The sequence below is a fragment of the Protopterus annectens genome, chromosome 4.part0 (assembly GCF_019279795.1).
Source record: "Protopterus annectens isolate FY-2018-M chromosome 4.part0, PAN1.0, whole genome shotgun sequence".
NCBI classification, from domain to species: domain Eukaryota; kingdom Metazoa; phylum Chordata; order Ceratodontiformes; family Protopteridae; genus Protopterus; species Protopterus annectens.
Window position 1 is genome coordinate 1,240,838,867 of NC_056733.1, and position 8,679 is coordinate 1,240,847,545.

Consider the following 8,679-nt stretch of genomic DNA (forward strand, 5'->3'; position numbering starts at 1 on the left):
GATGTGTTCATGCATTCACAAACCAATGTCACGTTCAGGTCATCTACAGGCACACACACCACATTTACATGGTCTGTCTTGCCTGCTTCCCTTTCTGACTCACACACACGCTTGCCAAACTATTGGATCAGCCTAGGACTCCTGCACCCCCATACAACACCCTGTGCAAGTGATGATACGATACCTGTGACAAATCCCTGTCATCCTTCTCATTGATACAGGGAAATGAAGCTATATGTCTGATGCACAGGGTGACTATCTAAATTAATATGTATTTGTTCCATTCTTTGTTGCCTTTGACATGCTGCTTGCACTGGTCAGTAAGACAGTTTGAATGCTGCCCTCTGTAATGTGTAAACCACATTATGTTGTGTATGTTATGTTGGATGCTGTTGTAATGGCTGTGTAGTCACACAATGAAAAGTGTCTTATGGCACTGTTTACTTTTCACATTTAGGATTGTGCAGGACACACCTGTGGGTTCACATCTACAATAAACCTTTCAACATCAGAGCACAGGATGGAATGACAGCACAGAATTAAAATGTCATCAGTAAGGTAAAACAGTATAAGTGCATGGCTCTATAGGTTCATATGTGTGTAATAGGCTAACAAAAACAAGGGCTTCTTTCAGCCTAGCCACGCAACCCTAAACTCTGACAAGGTCTGATACCCTTGATAAGTGTAAGCAGGGTTTTTTGGAGCCAGGGTGTGAGGGATGAACCGCCTACATTTATTCTGTCTCCATTAGAGACATTCATCCTAAAGCAGATTTCATTGTCATGTTCCGCATCTTATCTTGTAACATGCACATGATTTGCAGTATGGGGGAACTCTGCTTCACATGGATGGGGAGCCTGTTACATATTGGGTGTAGTGTCTGGGCTAAATAACTGTCTCTCCAGATTGCCCTAGTTATACCACACTCAAGGTGTAGGTGTGTAGGACAGGTAATTCTCATGCAACTCCTTTCTTGGATATGTAGGAGGTACACAGTGGAGTCTGACACCTCCCTGCATGGCAGGCATACAACTCCCCTCCAAAGCATGTAGGAGACAGAATACACATTTATAGCCCTGACACGGTCTACATAGTTTCATAGGTTCATAGGATGATACTAGGCTATTGGCCTGGAGGCCCTTATAAGTCTAGCCAAGAATTTCACCCATGCTCCCACAAAATCAGCACCTGTTTTTCATGTTCAGCAGGGACACGGGTGGGATCCCTGGGGTATATGTTCTATTTACCATCCAGTCATCCAGGTTCCTGTTTAAGAGGGGGCTAGTGAGGTACTCTGCTTGACATGGAGAGGGAGTCAGTTCCACAGATGGGGGAGTCATTGGGACACCAATCTATCCTGCCAACAAGCTCTATTAATGTCACAGACCAGGTTGAGGCCTTGCATGTGGGTTGCACAAGTGGAGTTTGAGTTATGGATATGCAGCAACCAAGGCTGAGTCTGAGACAGCCTTGTATGCCAGACACAGGTCACCTCTGAGAAGTCTGTATGACACTGAATAGAGAGAGAAGGCTTTTAGCCTATCTGTATAAGATAGGTGCTTGAGACCTTGATTTTCCTTGTCCTGAACCTCTGTGGTCTCTCCAACTGCTGCATGTGCTTGACAAGATACGTGCTGAAGGGGGCCTTGTACTCGATAATGGATCTGATAAGGGAGGATTACAGGGATGTTATGATCTCCTTGACATGTCATGTACACTGTGAATTAGTTTACTGTGGAACCTCTGTGGATGTTACAGTTCTCAGATATACCTGTTTAGTTACATTCCAAAGATGGCATTGCACTCAATGATAGGTGTGATGAATGCCGGATACAGCAGAACAATGACTTTATCAGCTGTAGATGACATACCTTTGTTCATAGGTTGCGCAACATAGAATGAATCCATGAATATTTCCGACCAGTGGCAGTCAGAGGCTAGATCAGTATATATGTGCCCATAACTACCTGACTCCTGGGTCAAATGTTGGAGGTGTGCAGACAATACGATAGTTACCAGAGGTGGATGACTTCACAAGGGATAGTATTGTGCATTCCTTGACATTTAGTGATAATCCATGGCTCTGACAACAACTGACTATCTGTTTCAGCCAATCCTGGATAACTGCTGAGTCAGTGTGGGATTCAATAACACCTAAAAACAAAAAAAGCCACACAGCTGAAGTCCACGTAAATATTTTACTGGACTCATGTCCTGCCGTACTCTGACCCAAGTAGATTCCATGACAGGGAACAAAGCCTAAGATACGGTCCTACTTGGACGTGGTTTAGGATTGGTTTAGGACCATTGAGGAATTGACCTGTGGTGCAGAACACCGGTTGCCCATGCTGGTAATGATCAGGTCTAGGATATTGCTGCCCCCAGTGGGAGTGAGGATAAGTTGATCCAAGGCGTTGGAATTTATGAATTCCAGAAAACATTGAGCAAAAGAGTTGGTACATGAGTAGTTTTCCCAGTTAATGGTGGGGTAGTTGAAATTGACCATTATTAGGGTGTTAGGTTGTACCTAATATTTTCCAGTGTATCAAGAAATGAGGAATGGGAATCCTGGGGCATGGTGGGGGATCTGTAGCAAGCTACAGTTTGGATTGCGGTCTTGCCCAGAGTTAGTTGCACTTGGATAATCTTGGATGCATTATGCTGAGCATTAGCCTGGAGGTGTGGATATCCTTAATGAATATGGACACGCCTCCACCATTAGTGTTTTGGTCCAGGTTAGGTGGCTGAAAGGTGTCGTATGAATTATAGCCTGGTAATGCACGGGGTGCTCTCTGGAGCCTTGAACCAGGTCTCTGTCACTGCACAGATGTCAATGTTCTCCATTTTAAGGAGTGCCTCGAGTGAGTGCATTTTGAGGTTTAGACTTCTAGCATTGAATAGCATTACCCTCAGATTTTGCTTGCTTGTATCTGTTATGGTGGTGAATTTGTCATTTGAACCTTGCCTAAAAAAGGCACTACAGGGGTGGCAAGAGTCTTAGCCAGTATCAGGAATCCCAAGGGCGACAGGTGTAGGCCATCTCTGGCAAAGCATCATGGTCTGTTGATCATGTCATCCCAGGCAGACAGATACTGGATCCCCTTAGAATGACACCATAAGCTTAACCAATTGTTGAAGTCGATCATTTTGTCCTTGTACTGTGGTATCATTCTGGGTGATGGCAGAATGCTACTCGGGGCTAGGGTCATACCTGCCTAGGCTACAAGATCAGACAGCTCTTCCATGTCTCTTTTCATATCGTCCAGGGAGGTATGTCTCAGGTCATTCACACCAACATGGACAATGACATATTTGTATTTGTTGTGGAGTGACCTGAGTGTGTGCGTTATGTGGTGGATCCTGGCACCCGACAGGCAGCTGACAGTAACTCTCTTCTTGTTTAGCCTGGTGAGTGGAACATCAGTGTGCCTGACAATAGAGTCACCTATGACTAGAGTGTTGGGTTCATTGTTATGCCTTATGGGCTGTGGTTGAGTGGCACACTGAGTTTTTGGGCTATGTGTCATTTGGGTTGTGTTGCGGGGGTGTGCTTGAATTTCTGCTTTGGAGGTCCCTGTTGCTTGGGCAGATTTTTATTCAGAGCCCCCATGAATGTAGGTGTATGTTTTGTGTTTATATGTGTGTGTTTTGGTGGTTCAGGTTTTGAGGGACTATGTGATGAGTGTGGTATGGTGCAAGTGTTTACCTTCTCCTCTTGACTGTCTAGTCCAGTCTTAGGTGAAGAGAGCTTTGCTTCCAGTTTGGCTATATAAGTGCAACTCTCACAGGTTGTAGTGTTGGGTGGTAGGAGGAAAGGGTTGTCTGTGTACATGAGGCAATTGCGGCATTGCCCCAAGATGCCCAGATTCATCAGGTAGACAGGAGAAAACAGCAGGAGCTGACCCTTAGACATGCCTGGATAGGTGCTTATTTATTAAGTACTAAAAACTGTTTTCCTCTGTACAAGTGAGGAAAGTTGAGTGTTGTAGTAATTTGTAGCTTATTTAGTACTTACAACGAGTTCTGAACAAGTGCTGAGCTCAAAGAAATAAATTTGAGTGCTAAAACAAAAAAAAACTGGCTAGTTCTAAAGGAAAATTCGAAGAGCAGACAAATGCCTTGTCAGGCCATGGTAGGTTGAGGGAATCATTTTCCCCTCATTTATTGCTTACAACTCAGTGAGGTCCACTCCACCAGGTAGGGTAGGCATTATCTGCCCTTGACAAAACCAAACTGGGTTTGGTCCAGTGCCTGTAGGTGTACTACATTTTTAAGGATCATTTCCATGCTAGTTCTTTTCATGGCTTTAAATAAAAGACTACTGAGACTTCTGGTGACAGTGCTGGTCACTGCATGCTGGTTCTTCTGTGTGCAACTCAGTATTGCAGTTATTTTCATTACGGTTTCCAAGAAAATTGTCACCAAAGGTGTCTGAGTCTGCAAAGAGCACAGGCAAACACTGGAAACTAATCCATGCACCCTGTAAAGGTGAGGCTGGAGTATTTACACAGTTACTCTGCAGTTAGATACTAATCGAGCAGTGTGTACTGAAAACAAACAATTACCTTGTGAATAATGCTGAAAAGAGGGGAGTTCCCCGAACTGCTGGCGCCTGACTACTACTACTACTGCTGGACTCACCAAAGCCACACTCTGCTCCTATTCTTTTACTCTCACCAGAAGCCAAACATTAGTGCCAAGCTCAAGATTAGAAGCAGGCCATAGCCTGTTGGTTGATCCACACAGCTGTCTCACATGATGCAAGGCTTGACATACCCTTTTCCAGGTAGATGCCCCGATGAGCAACCAGATCAATCATTTGACTTTTGCATGTACTATGCTGTGTGTTCTGAGCCTCCTAGGATTTGAATATGGTACTGACCTCATGGTGATTAGGAGCACAGCTACTGCCTCACAATACAATATTCAATGTCAGGTGACATAGATGTCCAAGGTTGCTCTAGCAAGTTCCACAACAGCAGTGATCTATGTTAGTTGAAAGTTTCACAGCAATTCAACTGCAAAATGGTGGACATCTGCGTGACATGGATGTGAGGCCTACTGCAGAGGAGTGGCCACGCTTAGCCAATGTGTTTCTCCATCCCACATGTCCTAGGTGTGTCATATTGTACATTTATGTTACCAGAAAACAATTCTACATTCCCCCATCATTTCACACAACATCCAATTGCTGTCTGGTTGCTTGACAGCCACTGTAGACTTGCAAGGTCAAAGCAATGAGTGCAAAGTTGAACAAGTGTTCTCTGCATGCACGGACATGAACATCTTCACTGTAAAGAGTGCCTACAGACAGTATGTTTGAGGCTGTCAACCACAAAGGTGTAGCAGCATAATCTTAACTTTGCTGGAGTTGTACATTGTCACATTTTAGGTATGCTATTGCAACCCTGCCTAATAACAGTATCATGGTTAATGCAAGTGCCATATGCCTGGCAAGGCATCATACTCAATCTACCATGTTATGACACACTGTCAGCTACTTTTGTACCTTAGGGTGACAACATAAAAGTGATAATATGTTAAATTTAAGCATCTCCACTGCCTAACCATGGCCTGTTGTGATGCCTACACAAACAGCAATCGGTTACGAATGGCATTATCACTGACTGCTGATGAGATGTGGAAAGCTTTCATAACCCCCTACTCCTACTCCACACAAACACGTGTGAGAGATGTGACTGTATTAAAAACCTTGCATCCATGCTCACTCACACACCAGTCAGTACATATGATAATGAGTGGTGTGCCAACATGCACATCTCACCTCCTACCCCACCCAAACCCACATCACACATGCCTACATGTGCACAGGTCCTTACCAGACACATAAGTAAGCAACAGACTTCCCAGAAACACATATGCAAGCTCAATACACATAATCATACCTCTACAGAACACGCTACACATAATAGCTCGCGAACCACTGTCTCACTGGTCAAACACCTAAGGCACAACACAAAATCAAACATATTACTCATAGGCAATTATATCACAAGACACATTGATGTGTCTCTCTCCAGGCTAAATATGAAAAAGGTCATGGTCAGCTTTCTGTGAGGTGCCAGGATACGCCATATCGCACATGCACTCGATCTAGCAACATCAGGTACTGTTATGATTATGTCATAGTTCCTGTTGGTGTGCACAAATTCAAACATGCCTCTCTGTAATGTATACAGAAACATGACTGAGCTTAGTCACATGACTAAGAATTTCTAAAGTTGTCTCATGTAATTAATATGTGACTATGTATCTCAGGCAGGTATGACCTCAGCCTTGAACTGCATTTTACCGTCACCTAGGATGACGGCTCAATACAAATGGAAAATGATTTACCTCAATAACTGCTGTAGTGTGTGGTGTCATTGTAAGGGGATCCGCTATCTGTCAGCCTGGGATGACCTGCTTTGCCAGAGATGGTCTTTATTTGTCACCCCTGGGATTTTGGCTATTGGCCACAGTCACTGACACCCCTATAGTGCATCTTTTAGGGAGTGTCTCAAGGGAAAATGTTTCAATGAGAAAACACCATCTACAAACAACATCATGGTTAAGCTGCTAAAATCTAGGAATTTCTCCACTAAACTCCACTCATTGGAAGCTGTCCTCACCTTGGAAGATGCAGACATTTGTGCAGTCACCAACACCTGAGTCTAGGCTGTGGTGAGCACCACAGCCATACCAGGCTACACCTCTATCCACACCTTCAGACCTCAGACATAAAGCATGCAAAGTAATGGAGGCAGTGTGTACATATTCATTAAGGATAGTTACACATCTAGACTGGCTAGACAGAATGATTCCCTAGAGAAACTGCAGGCACTTTTGACTGCTTGTGGGGGACCTAATCAAGGCATTGCCAGCTACAGGAGCAACTACATAAATCAGGAAACCCAATGTGCTTATATTGATCTACTGAGTCTATCAAGATACATCAAAACAAGATGGCTTTGTTTGACTTTAACTAGTCACGAACTGGGTAGACTACTCTTGCTCAAACTCCCTTGTCCAGAGATTAGTTGACTTCCTTAACTACAATGCCCTGGACCAGTGGGCTGACATCCACACAAGAGGAGCCAATGTACTGGATCGGGAGCTTACCAGTATGGGTGACCACTGTAGAACCTCCACTGTGAGGTCCTCCCTGTTGAGATCTGACCACAAATTGGTCTCATTCAAAGTAAATATCACAAATGACACCCCCCTCCCCTTGCAGCAGATAAAGTAATAAAGTTCCACAAAGCAGATTATAAACTCCTATGGTATGGTATAAACTGCATGACTACATCACTCTCCTCAGATGGAAAAGACAACTATGCCGAGCTCTACACCAATGCTTCATACAAGCATTTGTACAACTGTATTGACTCACCTGTACCTAACAGGAGCAAAACAAGCTCCTCATGGCACAGCAAACTTGCCTGGTGGGCAACTGCCATTAGCAGGCTTTACAATAACAGGTCAACACTGGTATCTCATATTAGGAGGGAGAAATCCCCCTTTAAATAAAAGCACACCCTCCTCAGCTTAAACAAGAAAATAAGTGTTGTTGTGATGTCCTGTAAAACAAAGTATGGGACACAATTATCCTCCTCCACAAAGGACAAACACAAGACATTGTGTAGTTACATGTGTAACGTAAAAGGAAAGGCCCACATTGCCAAACTTGTACTTAATGATATCACATATAATGAGCCTATAGGCAAAACTAACCTGTTGTCTGACAGGTTCTGTGACAACTGCACTCTCCTGTCCCCACCACACATACACCATAACATCCTTACAACCTGTCCCATACCTTGTATCTCTAAAGAGCATGTAGTAAATGTCCTCACTAGGGTGACAAACACAGCATCCATTGCATGTGCTAACATCCCAGGCTGCATCCTACATACTATCCAACATGGATTACTAACACAATTGGAAACTCTTTGCAGTCATAATGTAACCACTGGCTGCATCCCCACTTACTGGGAAATGGCCACTGTTATCCCCTTGCACAGAGGTGGTGCAACCACTGACCACGGGAACAATAGATCTATTAGCCTGACTAGTCATCTGTAAGTCTGTAGGGCAAATAATTATGGATCTTATCAATGAAGATATAAGTCATTTCAAAACACTTGACACTACACTGTTTGGCTCTGTGAAAGGGAGATCATGACTGTTAAATCTGATGGGCATCTACGAGGCAGTCACCAATGACCTGGATGAGGGGACATATGTGCATATAACCACCTGTACTTAGCCAAGCCATTTGACACTGTCCCCCACTCAGGCATCATTTACAAACCCTCCAGCTAGCCATCAACAGTAATATCATTAGAGGGTCACTAACTGGCACAATGATAGCACTCATATAGCCAGAATAGAATTACCCACCCCCAGTAGCAGAGCTACAACCAGTGGTGTTCCACAGGATTCAGTCCTGTGTCCTCTAATGTGTGGAATCCATTTCTCAAACATGCAAACACAAAGGTAATGTCTGTGGCTGACAAGGTTTGCTGACGGCTGTAAACCGGAAGCGGTCATACACTCTCAAAATTATGTCAACATCCTATGAGAGGGTCATATGTGATCAAATGATTGTTACCACAATCATGGCCTTAAACTCCAAGAAAGTGTATGCAGTATCATTCCTTTCAGTACCAGCAATGT